This window comes from Dasypus novemcinctus, chromosome 11, assembly GCF_030445035.2.
Source record: "Dasypus novemcinctus isolate mDasNov1 chromosome 11, mDasNov1.1.hap2, whole genome shotgun sequence".
Classification (NCBI taxonomy): domain Eukaryota; kingdom Metazoa; phylum Chordata; class Mammalia; order Cingulata; family Dasypodidae; genus Dasypus; species Dasypus novemcinctus.
The window spans coordinates 97,239,420-97,255,187 of NC_080683.1; positions in this window are offsets into that span (position 1 = coordinate 97,239,420).

Consider the following 15,768-nt stretch of genomic DNA (forward strand, 5'->3'; position numbering starts at 1 on the left):
ACCATAACATAATGCTCAAAATGGCACCAAGTTTGGAGTATTACTGGGTTTATATTTGCATCTTCTTTGCTGGGGTGGTTAGTCATTTGCTCAGGTTATTAATTAGGGTACAGTGGAATAAGGGAGGGAATGCACAATCTCTCTGCATCTTGGCTGCCTCCTTCTACCACTCCTAATGCTACTTAGTTCTTCTTTGTGCATACTTGGCTGCTCTACTATGAAGTAGCAACTTTGTGAGACTACAAGGAAGGAGTCGAAAATGAAGAGAATAATCTCACTTATTAGGTGACAGAGCTGCATTTTTTTATGGTGAGTTAAAATTGGGCAGCATAGAAACCACTTAATAATCTAATGAAAGACTATTGTGCATGGCAAGGTTTGCCATTGAGTCCATCAGACTCCAATTTGATGGAAGACAATCAATATAACGGATATCTGCACATTTGGAAATGGAGAAAAAGGAGTCAATTGCTGTACTCCAACAGCAGTCAGGAGGCACCTACTACACCTACCAAAAAGATAATTTGCTGCTATTTCAGAAACTTACTCTGACAGACAAAAGTACACTAAATGTAAGATACTGACTATAAGTAATAGTAATATTCTGACAATGCTACTTCATAGTTTCTAATAATTGCTTTACAAAATGAAAGTTCTTGATGGTGAGGTGATGTATTGGAGACCTGTATGATTATATGCATGATTGTTTCATAAGTTCATAATTTTTAGTATACATTTATTGTTTATGTGTGTTCATGTATGAATGATTACCTTCAACGAAAAAGTGAAAAATACCCTTTCACAGGGTAAGCCACATCCTGACTATAGTATTGTCATTTTCTCTATTCTTGCATTTCACTCTCCCAACCCACATTTAAAATAAATAAATAAATAAATTATATATATATATATACATATACATATATTTTGTTTCAAAGCAATTTTAGGTGTATAGAAAAATGAAACAGAAACTACAGGGAGTTCCCACATACTGCACCTCTCCATAGTTTCCCCTAATATTAATACCTTGCATTGGTCTGATACATTTGTTACAATTGATAAATCAATTAATATTGCATTATTATTAACTGAAATCAATAGTTTATATTAAGGTTTACTCAGTGTTGTACAGTTTACGGATTTGGGCAAATTCATAAAATTATGTATCCAGCATTACAGTATCATACAGAAGAATTTTGCTGCCCTAACAATACTCTGCTTTTCTTTTTTTTTAATTTTTAATTTTTTAATTTATTTAATTCCCCTCCCCTCCCCCGGTTGTCTGTTTTCTGTGTCTTTTTGCTGTGTCTTGTTTCTTTGTCCGCTTCTGTTGTTGTCAGCGGCACGGGAAGTGTGGGCGGCGCCATTCCTCGGCAGGCTGCTCCCTCCTTCGCGCTGGGCGGCTCTCCTTATGGGCGCACTCCTTGCGCTTGGGGCTCCCCTATGTGGGGGACACCCCTGTGTAGCAGGGCACTCCTTGCGCGCATCAGCACTGCGCTTGGGCCAGCTCCACACGGGTCAAGGAGGCCCAGGGTTTGAACCGCGGACCTCCCATGTGGTAGACGGACGCCCTAACCACTGGGCCAAAGTCTGTTTCCCGACTCTGCTTTTCATTTATTCATCCCTTCCCCTCATGCCTCTCACCCCAAACCCCTGGTGATCACTGATCTTTTTTTCTCCTCTACAATTTTGCCTCTCCGAGAATATCATAAAATTGGAATTATACAATATATAGCCTTTTCAGACTGGCTTCTTTCATTTAGCAATATGGATTTAATACTCATCCTTGTCTTTTCATGGCTTGGTAGTTCATTTCTTTTTGTCACTGAATAATGCCCACTTTATGGATGCACTACAGTTTGCTTATCCTTTCATCTATTAAAATATACTTGATTTGGTCCAAGTTTTGACAATTAGGAATAAAGCTGCTATAAACATTTGTGTGCAGGTTTTTGCATGGACACAAATTTTCAACTCCTTTGAGATAATACCAAGAAGCATGAATGTGGATTGTGTGGTAAGACTATGTTTAGCTTTGTAAGAAATTGCAAAACTGCCTTCCAAAGTGGCTGTAGCATTTTGCATTTCCACCAGCAATGTGTGAGAGCTCTATTTCCACATCCTTGCCAGAATTTGTTATCATCAGTGTCTTGGATTTTGGCCATTGCTCCCCAACACTGTTAATTTTTTCATGCATGATTACTAGTGAATATATATTACATAGTGAAGGTATATCACATTTTTAGGAAATTAAATGTCCCATGATATGTTTGATCAATATCAGATGGTGACTGGGTGGGGAAAATGATTTGTGAAAATATCGTTTTTAGTGGCCTGTTCATTCAACTTTTATCTTAATATTTTACTCTTACTGTTTCTAAAACACTAGCCATGACAACAAAATCTTGGAATATTTCTTTTTATTGATGAATTTCAGTGTTTCTCATTCATCTTTTTTTTTTGGTACATACCAATACATGAAGAGCAATACAAGCTGGAATAGGTGACTTGAAAAAAATATTTCCCTACAAGCCAACCAACTTTTTGTTTAAATAAACTTGTTAAAAATCTGAATTTCTAAATTAAGATGCTGATTTAAAACGTGGTTGCATTGCACCAGTGATTGTAATTGTGGCAGACACAGCTGGTTGTCCCCCTGATCACTACCTTCTCAGGCTTCTTGGTTGGCAGAGGCTCCTTCCCATTTTGGGGCAGAAAATATTTTATGTTATTTTATTACTTTTTTTTTTTTTTACAAACACTCACCCTTCCCCACCCCCTTTATTCCTTACTTTCTGTCTCTGCAAATATGCTATTTCTAGTCATGTCTTATATCATTCAGTATTTGTCCTTATTTCACTGAACATGTTTTCAAGGTTTTTCTGTATTGCATCATGTCTCAAAATCCACTCATTTTTATGGTCTAATAATATTCCATAGTGTGTATATACCACATTTTGTTTTTGCGTTCATTTGCTGATTTGCATATGGGTTATTTCCTTCTTTTGGCTATGGCTTCTTTGGTGGGAGAGCTGGTGAGGTTAAAACTCCACCTCTTTTTCCCTTTTTGGGTGTTGTCATATGAGGACCTGATGCTTAAAAGCCCCACACTCATCTTGAGACCACGTTGGGAAATAGTATCAACACAACACGGTTGGTGGAGTGCGAAGGCAGGAAGAACGGCAGTCCTTGATGTCAGGGTGCTGCACTCACCTGGAATTGCCTATCTAGACTTTCTGGTTGACAATTTTATTAGTAAGTGTTCACTAGGGAAACAAAACTAATGGGATATATAAATATATATGTAAATATTATGAGATTTTAAAAATAGGAATTGTCTCACACAACTGTGGGCATGGGCAAGTCCAAATTCTGAAGGGCAGGCCACAGGGTAGCAACTCTGATGACGGTTTCCAATAAATTCCTCAGGAGAAGCTGGCTGGCTGAAGTTGAGATGGAAATTCTCTCTTCTGACTGCTGGAGTCATTTCTTCTACTTTTAAGGCCTTCAACTAATTAGATAAGACTCCTCTCACTGTTGAAGACAATCTCCTCAGTTGACTGTACATGTAATCAACCAAAGATACAATCACCTTACTGATAATTTAAATCCTTGACATATCTCACAGTAACAGTCGGGCCAGTGATTGCTTGATCAAACAACTGAACATCATAATCCATCCAACTTGACACATGAACTTAACCATCACAACAATTAACTTCATAATTACACTTTAATTAATTTATTTTTTTTAAATTGCAGCTTAAAAAGCATGCCACTCATATAATGACTGTTAAACCAGTAAAATAGACATGGAAATAATGCAAATTTCTTTAATATCAGAAAAGAATACAAGATTTTAACTCTATTAAAATGCCTATACCGCATTTCCAACTGGAGGGGAAATTTTGCTACATAAAGACTACCAGATGATAAGGATTCTGCCAGGCCCAGTCTCTTCCCTGTTTTCTGTGGGGTTTTTATTCCTATGATACCTCTCATTGCCCTGAGACCCTGGCTATGTTTCTGCCTGCTCACCAGATGCAAATAAGTGATAATAGCCCTAATGCATCCCTGAGGGTTAACTGTGAGACTAGGTAAATAAGGTTAATTTCCCAGATGTATCATCTTCTGGCAGTCTTTGGTTTCAGGCCTTGGTAAGGCCTATATCCGACAAAATATGCAATATATCTGTAGTATCAACTCAGCAATAAAAACTCTGGCAGAAAATATCCTTGCAGCTACAACAACAATTTGAACCATCCCCCTACCACCCATCCAATGGAATCGAGAGGGAGGGGGTTTTGTGTAAAATACATCAAAATTCATCATATTTCTTTTTAATTTAAGGATTAACTTGTCTCTACTCCATCCCATCTCACTAAAGAGAAATTAGTCCCCAATGAACTAACAACAGTTAGTAGATAGGCCCTTTTTACTTTTTAACACATATTATTTGTCCTCTTTGAATCTCATTTACGAGTTTCAAACATTTAATTCGTTCCAGTTAACTGTAATTATTGCTTTCTTCTTATTGCTTATATTGGTACAACTTGGCCACCAGCAGCTCTCTCTTCAATTGATCTCTTTTAACAGGTGCTGGTTAAAAGTGTCCTTGCTCTGACACAAGGACTCTCAGATTCATCCTGAGTTTTCCTATCTCATAGGTTGAATCAATTATTCTCCAAGAAGACTTGACTCCTTTTAGTGGAGAGTAGCCATAGAACTGAAACCTGGGTGCTACTGGTGCAAACTGCAGTGTTTTGCATGAGCATTTGGGATCCTCTTTTTTGTCTTTCAGAAATAACCTTTTGTTTTTGTTTTAAGGTCTTAAACTTGCCTTGATATTTCTAATTCAATCCTTTCTTTTTCTTATACTGGTAAAGTGATTCTCCTTTTTCTAATGCCATATTGCACTGTCATATCAAACCAGGTGTTCAAATTACAGTGTTATCCCCATATTTAGAAGTTTCCATTTCTCCTTCCTTACATTTTCATCCTTAGCCAAAGGGTATTGGAGTCAACTTCAAAGAGGGCAATTCCCAAATACTTTGCTTACCAGGATGACCTGAACACCAACTCAATAATTTAACAAAGATATCCCCATTTCCTACCATGGAAATATTAGAAATTCAGAGGAATTTTGTATTATAGCATAATAATAAGGAAAGACAATAGAAAGAAATACAAACTTTTAAGATTTTAACTCTTTATTTTTGTGGTCACTACTGTCTTATTTATCTTTTATCGGAGACAGTTTTAGGGCTAATCTTTAATTTCGTAATGTTGTTTAATGAATACCGATGATGATCATTTTCTTAGTATTGTCCTAGTCTAACTTTTCAAAGATCAATCAAGAATGTCTTAATATTCAACCAAACTAATATCAAGGATATTAACATCAAGGATTTAAAATTTTATTTCAAGTAGAAGATGTTTTGAATATACATATCTTCACATTATCACTTGGATTCCAAAGGAATCAACTCAAAACTCAAATTTGGATGGCAACAACTTTTGGTTATAAATTTATGTCCAGGAAGCAGGTGTAGCTCAGAGTGGAGTGAATACTTCCCATGCACGAGGGCCTGGGTTCAATCCCCATTACCTCCCACCCCCAAAAATTATGTATAGTACCTTATAGAGATTTTCCCCTCATGTCATGAAAAGGAACTTCCAGAAGTTTTAAATTTAACTTTAGAAGTTGGAATTACCACACAAAAAAACTAGCTAAATAAAAATTAATAAAAATAGCAACCAAACAAGAGCATAGATAATTTAGTTAACCACAGTTATAGAATATTTAGTGTCAGCATTTGGTTTTTGCATGGATTGCCAATGCTCTCCAATTGTGCATTGGTCATAATTACTTGATCATCATAGAAAAACCAAACATTTTCCCTGTGTAATGTGTTAGATAGTGATCAATAAAATCCCCAAATGCAGAATATGTCACCAAAAATCAAAGAGGCCAGCCTGGTATGGTTGGCTTTAGATATGAGCCAGGGAGAGTCTAAAATAAGGTATTTCTTTTTGAACTGCCTATCATTTGTCCTGGTGGCATTTAGTCCATATTATCCCTGGGAATATAATTGCTACAGAGTAGCTATGCCCTCGGACCTGGTGATACTGGAAAATCTCCAGGTTGTATGTCAAAGTTGAACATGCACCAAGTGAAGGAAATGCAACTCCCAGAAGACACTGTTTTTGTCTGCTTCCAGGGCATTTTACTGTTACTGCTGTAAAGGACCACAGACCTTCCAGGGAGTGGAGGCCAGAACACCTTGGACTCGGCTGAAATCTGCCTGGGGCCAGGCTCTATCAGCTTTTCCATTCAGGGTTTTCTTCCTCTGTGTGTTTTGGATATAAGACTGCCTCCAACTCTACTTTTCCCTCAATGTCTAGGAAGTGCACTTTCATTTTCATTAAGACCACTGTGACTGCAACCATTTTAGGTAGAACATTTTTCCAAATGTGAATAAAATTCAGTTAATGACAATCCAGTAGCGGAGGTAGAATGGCAGCCTCCTCTTCTCGGCTCTGAAATGATGGTCCCAAGACAATAGTTTTAAAATTCTAAGAGAAAAAATTAGCTTTCCAAAGATTTATAGTCTTATAGAGGTTCTGGCCATCCTGATAGTCTCTCCCAAGCATGTCATCCAAACTTTCATTGGAACTGTATTTAGAAGGAAAGTCATCTTCCTCTAAATTAAGTGTCAGATCCATTGAAGCCTGTTATGGAACACTTGTGGGCAGCTATGTCAAGACCATTTCAATTCAGTATTCATTGAAACCATAGACTAATATAGAGTGATACTCTAGCATGACAGAGAATATTCTGCCAAATGTATACACTCATCTATCTTTTAAACAGAAGTGTAAAAATGTGTTTTTAGCTTTTTTTCAGTTGGAGTCTCAGTTTCATAATTCAATTGAATACATTTTCAATTTGAACATGGTTGGAACAAGCAGGTCCTTTGGACACTTCAGAAAGAAGGGAAGAATGTAAAAGTGCAAGTGTACATTTTTCTCTTTTGTTTTATATTCTCCTTTAATCTAGGGTTTTAAATTCCTGGAATCAAAGAGCAGTAGTCATGCTCTTTTGAAATAATGCCTTCGTCATGCTCAGCATCAAAGCCTTTTCTGTCTTGTACTTAAAATAGTTCAGCTGTTTTTCTGGTATTCAGAATCAACTCCTACTGCCTCAATTGGGCTATCTTTCTCATCTATGCCTATTACAATTTAGGGTCTTTGTGTAAATTTTCACTTTTGACATCAAAGTTTGACTGTTATAAGAGTTCAGGTGACTGCTCAGACACAGATAAAGAACTCATCATTCTTTACTGTAAGCAAAGAATACAAGAACTTAACTGAATGAAGATGGCTACTGAAGAGGAAATTCAATTGCACCCTCAATCTAAGGGCCAAACTTCAAGTCCCTCTGAACAACTTCAGTAGCTGGTCAAGGTGAGATCTCCTTCGTGTCCTTTGAAATGCTTGTCAGAGAATCTGAAACTCTTCTGGCTCTTCCCAACAACCCTGTTGAAGCTGGTTATATGATTGCCACTCACAAAACGCAAGTAACTCATAACACCCCCAGAAGTTCCCTGGGCATTCACAGCAAGCCTGGCTAAACAGAAGGTCACTTTCCAAGCCCCACTGTTCTCCCAACAGGCCCAGGCTTCAGTCCTGTTCCTTCAGGGCTCAAATTATTCATAGAATAGTCTTGACTGTTTCTAAAACTTACATTTTTCTCTGAGGTATTACTGGGACTAATTATCCTCAATTTTTGTAGAATTTCATTTTACTCTATGGTTTACAATAAAAATCTATACAATTTAAATATTAGAAGCAGCAAGGCTAAACTCTTTGTCATACACATGAAGATGCCTTATCATTTGTACATAATGATAGTATATAAGTATAGGGCATAGCTCTTCTTGCTGTTTTGCCTTATGGTCATGTTTGGGATTGTGATATTTCTTCATCATAATTGTATATTTTTAGAAAATGGATTATTTATAACTTCCAGGGAGATAGACAATGAGATCTTGTGTGTTCAAAAGTATAATCAGTCTCAAACTGAATTAAGAACCCAATTATTCTGGCAAAAGTTATATTGTTTGCCTTACATTTTTAATTTCACTTTTAAAATTTGGCTTAAACATACTGGGGATATCTTATGCTTCTTCTCTGTGCCCTTCAGGGCCTAACATATTATTGACAAAAATCCTTGTCTTCTTTTCTCAGATTTTCCATCTGATACCATTTTGCCAGGTCACATATAACTACTACTAAAAATATTAATAATAAATATTTACTATATGGCAAGTACTATATCAAGAATGTTACATGAATTTGTCAAAATATTGCTATATATTAATCCCATTTTGTGGGATTATCCCACCTAATATGAGACACAAATAGGTAAAGTAATTTAAGATTATAGCTACTGAGATTTGAATTGGGTGATACACCTGCAAGAACCACACTTTCAATCACTACAATACATGAATATTGAGTCAATGTATGCCAAAATTACTCTAGAGGAGAGAATGGCTCCTTTGGGAACAACATCTTATTGGGCTTTTTGGTTCATTCATTTAATCATCTTACTCAACAAATACATGTATTGAACACCATGTCAGTTGGATATTATAATAAACAAAATACTCAAAATCCATGCCTTCTGGAAGCCCACATTCTAATGGGAAGACAGGAAATAAACAGTAAACGAATACATATGCACTTGTCACAGAGTGATAAGTGCTACAGAGAACAATAAATTGAGGGAGGAGGAATGGGGTGACTAGGTGAAAAGGGACTGTTTGCTATTTTGTATATTGAGGACAAGGAAAACCTCTTTGGTAAGGTGACACTTGAGCAGAGACTTGAAAGCAATGAGGAAAGGCATGAAGATATCTGGAAGAAAAATGTATCTACAGAGGGAATAAAACTAGAAAAGTCCAAAGGTTAGAGAGCACAAGAAACTCATGGGAAAGAGCAGCAGGACATGAGATCAGAGGGACATCTAGGTTCATTCCACACCTTTTTGTAAGCATTTACCTTTTACTCAGAGATGTGGGAAGACTTAGAAGGTTGTGGGCAAAGAAAGTCTTGATTTGACTTATATTTTAGGAGATCATTCAGGAATCTGTTGCTAAAAAATGCAAAAAGGACAAAGTGGAAGCCAGTTAGGATGAACTTGTTAAGAGGCTAATGTCATACTCCAAGTAAGAGAGGGTGGAGGTTAGGTTAGGTGGTAGAAGTGAGTATGGTGAAAAAGAGTCAGATTCTGGTTATATTTCCAAGGTAGAGTTAACAAGATTTATTTATTTATTAGACGGGGGGTGTGAAGAAAAAAGAGTTTTGGGTGGTGCCAAAGAATGGAATTGCCATTTATTGAAATAGAGAAGACTGAGGGATCAGCAGGATTGGATGGAAAGTCAAGATTTGGATGAACCCAAAAGCTGGTTGGGAGCATTGAGGCAAAAAGGGCACTAATAAAGTTTTGAGATGAGAAAGGTTTGAAATTGAGATTGTAATTGCTTCCTGTTTGGTGTTGTAAACTGACTTTGTAAGTGAGGTTTTATGAATGTTACTTTAATGTGTATTAGGGAATGAAAATGAGAGAGGCTGTGTCCAAGGAGACTGCACAGATTTAGAATTATGAGTATGAATAATTGTGAGATACATCTAGATAATGGGAAAAAAGCCAGAAAAATGAATTTAGAGTTATTTCTTTAAGTAGAATCTAAAGATTACATTTAATGTTAATTTTTTCTCTATAACCATAGTTTAACCTGTCTTTTTCAAATTTTTTAAAAAATTGAGATATAAAATATATGTGGTAAAGCACTCTAATCTTAATTTCACAGCTCTTTGAATTTATGTATGTATCTATTTATATAACTATGTCTATATCTATTATATATCATCTATCTTTCTATCATCTTTTTACCTATACATACATTCATGCATCCATGTACTCATCTTTGAGTTAAATATACAGAATATTTATAGCACCCAAAGTTTCCATTTTGCCCTTTTCCAATGAACACAACTCCCTTTCTTTGGAATATCTGGTATACTTTTGGACTTGGCTTCTATTACTTAGAATGATGTATGTTAGTAATTTATTGCTTTTCACCACGTATTATTCCATTATATGTGTATATGTTTATTCATTCTCCTGTTGATAGGCATTTGGGTTATTTCTAGCTTTTGGCTATTATGAATAAGGTTGTTCTGTACTTTTATTGTTCATGTCTTTTAATGTATATCTGCATTCATTTTTTGATAGGTGTAAACACAGCAATGGATTGGTTTAGTCATGCAGAAGGCAAATGTTTAGCTTTAATAGATACTGTCAAACACTTTTCCAAAATTTATACAAATTGTACAAATTTACATGATTAGTGGCAATGTTTGACAGTTTCAGTTGCTCCACATTTTGGCCAAAGTCTAGTATTTTCAAATTTAAAAAAATTATAGCCTTTCTGGTAGATGTATACATTTATTTCTTTTTAAATTTTAATTTTAATTTCACTGATGAATAATGATATTGAACATTTTTTAATATTCTTATTAGTTATTTGGATACCCTTTATATGATGTACTTTTTCAAGTCTTCTTTTGTCTTTTTTACATTGGATTGCATGAACTTTACTTATTGATTTGTGGCAGTTCTTTGTGTATTCTGGATACAAATCCTTTGTCTGTTATATGCTGTTTTAGTTTCCCAGCTGCTAAAACAAATACCATGCAATAGATTAACTTAAACAATGGTAATATATTGTCTAATGGTTTGAGGCTTGGTGAAGTTCAAAGTCAAGGCATTAGCAAGGCAATAATTTCCCCGTGAAGACTGTGGTATTCTGGGTCTGACTTCTGGCAATCCATTGTCCTGGGCTTTTCTGTCACGTGACAATGCATCTTCTCCTTTCTCTTCCTTGTATTCTGATTTCTGACTGTTCCTTGTGTCTTTCTTTTTTGAGGCCTTCTCTATAAATATTAAGGCCATCCTAATTTACTTGGGTCACACCTTAACTGCAGTTATCAAAAGGCCCTATTTACAAGGCTCAAATTTATAGGAATGGATTAAGATTAAGTGCATGATTTTTGGAGGGTATGTAGTGTCAAGCCACCTCAAATACATTATGACTATTTTTCCCCAACCCATAGCTTCTCTTTTTACTTCCTTAATGGAAATCTTTTAATGAACAGAAGTTCTTACATTTAATGTAGTAAATTTATAATTTTTTTGTGGTTAGATAGTTTTGTGTTCTGTTTAGTAAATTTTTACCTAAACCCAAGATTTTGAAGATATTCTATTTTAATTACAGAAGTTTCATTGTTAACATCTTTCACATTTAAGTCTACAAATAATCCAGAAGTATTTTTTCTGTGTCTGGCATGTGACATTCCTTCGTTTTCAACACAGATATCCAATAGCATCAACATTTTTGGAAAGACAGTTATTTTCCCATTAAATGGCAGTGGTATCTTCACTATAAATTATATTGAACTGTCTATGTGCCAATATCACGTTTTTACAGTTAATTAACTAACACATTAACCCTGAGATTTTGTTTACATCCTCCAACTTTTTTCTTATTTTCATGATTGTTTTACTTATTCTAACATCTTTAACATATATTTATATAAATTTAAAAATCAACATCTCAATTTCTACAGAAAAACACCTATTAGAATTTTGATTAGGTTTGGTATTGCATTGACTTGATTTCAGGAAACTTGATTTCAGGAAACTTGACATCTTTATTTAGTTTTCTAATGCATGAACATGGCATGCCCCTTAATTTATTTAGCTTTTTAGAATTTTAGTACTGTTTGTAGTTTTCAGTGTAGACTTTTGGTACACCCTTGTTAAAATATATTTCTTGGTATTTGTTGTTTCTAATGCAATTTGAAATGTTATTGAAATTTTTCCCTAATCATTTTTACTGCTACTTAAAAACAAAAATAAATTTTGCATATTGATTTGTGTACAAAGACCTTTATCAATTCACTTATTCATTCTCATAGCTTGTAGTTCCTTTGTGTTTTCTTTGTATAAAACCATGTAATCTGGGATTAAAGATAATTTTCTTCTTTCTAATCTTTCTATTACTTATTTCATTTTCTTGTCTTATTGCAGTGGCTAGGATTTCCAATACAACATTGGATGTAAGTGATCATAGTGGAAATCTTTGCTTTGTTCCTGAACTCAAGAGATAAGTGTTGAATATATCAGCATTATATATCCTGTTAGCTGAATACTTTTCTTCTAAATATTTTATCAGATTAAAGAAATTCTTTATACTTTCTAGATTGTTAAGTATTTTTGAATTATGAATTGTTCTTAATTTTTTCAAATACTTTTCCTGCATATATTTTTAAAATCATATAGATTTCCTCATTCATTCAGTGAAGTTTATAAACTATATTGATAGTTTTTTTTATCTTAAACTGACCTTATATTCCTGGAATAAATTCCAATTGCTCATAATGTGTTACTTATTTGCACATGACTGGATTCTATCTGTTAATAGACTAATAGAGTCCTTATGCTTTATATAAAGCCTAATCCTCAACCTATGCCAGATTTGTCAAATACCTTCAGGGAAAAAATGACTCTTCTCTGAAATGTTAGTATATCTAGTACCTTTTATCTCATCAGCTCTTTGATGACATTAATAATACGATTTTTAAAATAATTCATTCATTTTTAAAAATTATTGCAACAGAAGGAGTGACCAGTTTTATCTAATACTTTTACCTGGAAATAGAATTTCCTCAGTGTTAGTTTGAAGAAAAGATGACTCTCAAGTCTTATGTTTAAATGAGGACTTTATTAGAGTCATTTTACTTTTGCTCTTTCACATGAAAGAAGAAATGATTGCCAATAACCCCCTTCTGGTTTTATAAGGGGATTATATCAGGATTAAGATTTTTCTTTTTTTTAAAGATTTATTTTTATTTCTTTTTCTCCCCCCCTCCCCAGTTGTCTGTTCTCTGTGTCCATTTGTTGTGTGTTCTTCTTTGTCCTCTTCTGTTGTTGTCAGCGGCACAGAAATCTGTGTCTCTTTATGTTGTGCCATCTTGAGTCAGTTCTCCATGTGTGTGGCACCATTCTTGGGCAGACTGCACTTTCTTTAGTGCTGGGCGGCTCTCCTTATGGGGCGCACCCCTTACACGTGGGGCTCCCCTAGGTAGGGACACCCCTGTGCAGCACGGCACTCCTTGCGCACATCAGCACTGTGCATGGGCTGGCTCCACATGGGTCAAGGAGATCCAGGGTTTGAACCACGGACCTCCCATGTGGTAGACAGATGCCCTATCCACTGGGCCAAGTCTGCTTCCCAGGATTAAGATTTTTCAAAGATCAAAAGTTACTTTTATGAGACATAATAATAGTCTTTAAAGTTCTGGTTTCTTGTAAAACTTCTGAGCTAGAATTAATCCTTACAAGAGCAGTTTTGTGATGCCTGAAGAAAATCTATTTTTCTCCATAGCTTTAGGGGGGAAAAGAAACATATTTTTCTCTTATCTTGGAGAAATATCTTTCACCAGAAGTTAGAAAAACCTGTAATTTTGCAAGGGCAAATGCTATACTATCAGTAGCTCTAAGAGATAAAGAGACATGACTAAGATGCTCAAAATGTACTCTAAAAAAATTAAATAGGAAGACAAGATTATAAATAAACAAAATCTCAGGTTGTGATATTTTGTATCCATATCAAGAATATTCTGAAATACTTTAGAGGGAACTGGGCTTTCTGGTTTCTATTTTGTTGTTGTTGTTCTATTTTTGAAGCAGGAATTTTGAGTTTCTTAAATATTGAATTTGATTAAATACAGAACCAAATTTCAGTGAATACCTTTAAATATTAACCCTTTCATAAATTGCCACAGTCTCATTTTCTTAAATCTCCTCCCTAACTTGATTTTCTTACCTTCAGTGACTTTTTGATGTATCAACACTAGTCAAAAACACACTTCTGCCTCCTGAAGTAAAATGTTTGCCTCTTCTTTCTACTGAGCAATAGGTGATTGTCTGTGTTCATAGCTGAGCTGGATTTGCTCTGGATTTGTAAGGACAAATTGGATGATTAGCATTTGAAACAAGTTTCAGTAAAGTGATAAACCTAGAAGAAAATAAAGTTTCCTGCAGTAAGACTTTACTTAATGATTTCCAAATTCTTTAAGTAGAATAGATTAATTTTCATGTCTAAAGATACCAGTTGACTTGTGTTCATTCAAGTAGAAATGTTTTTGTGTGTTGCATGGGCAAACATTGACAAGATTTTCCATTGACATCAATTCCATTTAATCCAGTGTATATGTCTATTAATTAATATCTCCCTTAAGTAGTACTGGAAGGATACTATTAACAAACATATGCAGAGTGAGACCATTCTGAAGCAGGGTGATGGTTTCCTGCTTAACTGGTCTATGAGGAAAAGGAAAATACTATTAATACTTTAAAGATCCTCCATACATTATAAATATAGGTACCAAATTATTACTTTGATTTAATTCATGATTTTAAGTATTATTTGAGAGTGGGAAGGAATGAAGTTGGGGGAATGAAGGTTACCAAGATCTGAATCCTTTTATCAGGGAGGATCACTCCAACTAGAGTGAAATCCTTGAAGACTGGGAGAGTGTTTTGAAAACAACTGTGAGTGTATGTGTGTTGGGAGCACATAGAACACGCTTACTATATTTTCTCCAATATATTATAATTTGTCAGGCTGTCAACTTACCCAAACAAATTTTGTATCTCCTAGAAAAAAAAGATATATGCTATGTTTATTTTACACTCTAAATATTTAGGCATTATAAAGAGATAGAATGTTTATGAGGTGCTCATTAGATATTTAAATCTTTTGTGACAGTCATCCAAATGAATAACTCTGTATGGGTGAGCAGGCACACCAGGCCTGTGTGTGGTTTCCCTCTGTGCCTTTCTTGTTTCTTTTCCTTAATAAATCATGAGCAATTCTTTGTCTGTGTTGTTGAGGAAGGAATGTAAAATAATATGCCCATTAAATCTATTAAAAAATCAAGGATGACTTTTTAAAAACTCCGAAGTACCACATGAGCTAATTTAATGTCCCTTTAACTTTCCTACTCTTAATAAAAGTTTTCTGCTTTCATTTTCCCGGCATTTAAATGTTAGGTTTCCTGACCGCCGCCTATTGCTCTCCCATCAGCCTTAGTCAGTCATGGCTCCTGTGGTTCTGTCACAGCACCCGGAGCTTCCTTGACACTCGATGTTCTGATGTGCTTGATGCTCTTGTTTCCCTTTTGGGTCTCTGGCTGTGAGGCACCTGTCAGAAATCTGGCTAGGCTGCCTGGAAGCTGTCACATTTCCTGGCTGCCCTGTCTAGGGATGCAGATTCCATGAGTACTGCGCAACAGGGAGATTTTTATGTGTTGCCAGTTAGGTTGACAAACATGAGTCATCAGAGGAGATTTAGTGCATCAGGGATGACATAAACAAAAAATAAGCAGCTCTTTTATCCTCTCAGTAAGGGACATTTCTATGAATGTATTAATTAGTAATTGGCAAAACATTTCTCAAGCATCTGATATGCCTAAGATAAAATTCTAGGCCAATGAAAGTCATAAAAAGAATAAGATACTACGATAACTCTGCTCAAGGAACTTACAGTCTTTTAGATCAATAAGAATTCTATGCAATGGAAGAAATTATATCATTGATGTGGAGACACTGGCTGTGGGAGTTGCTGAAGGCAG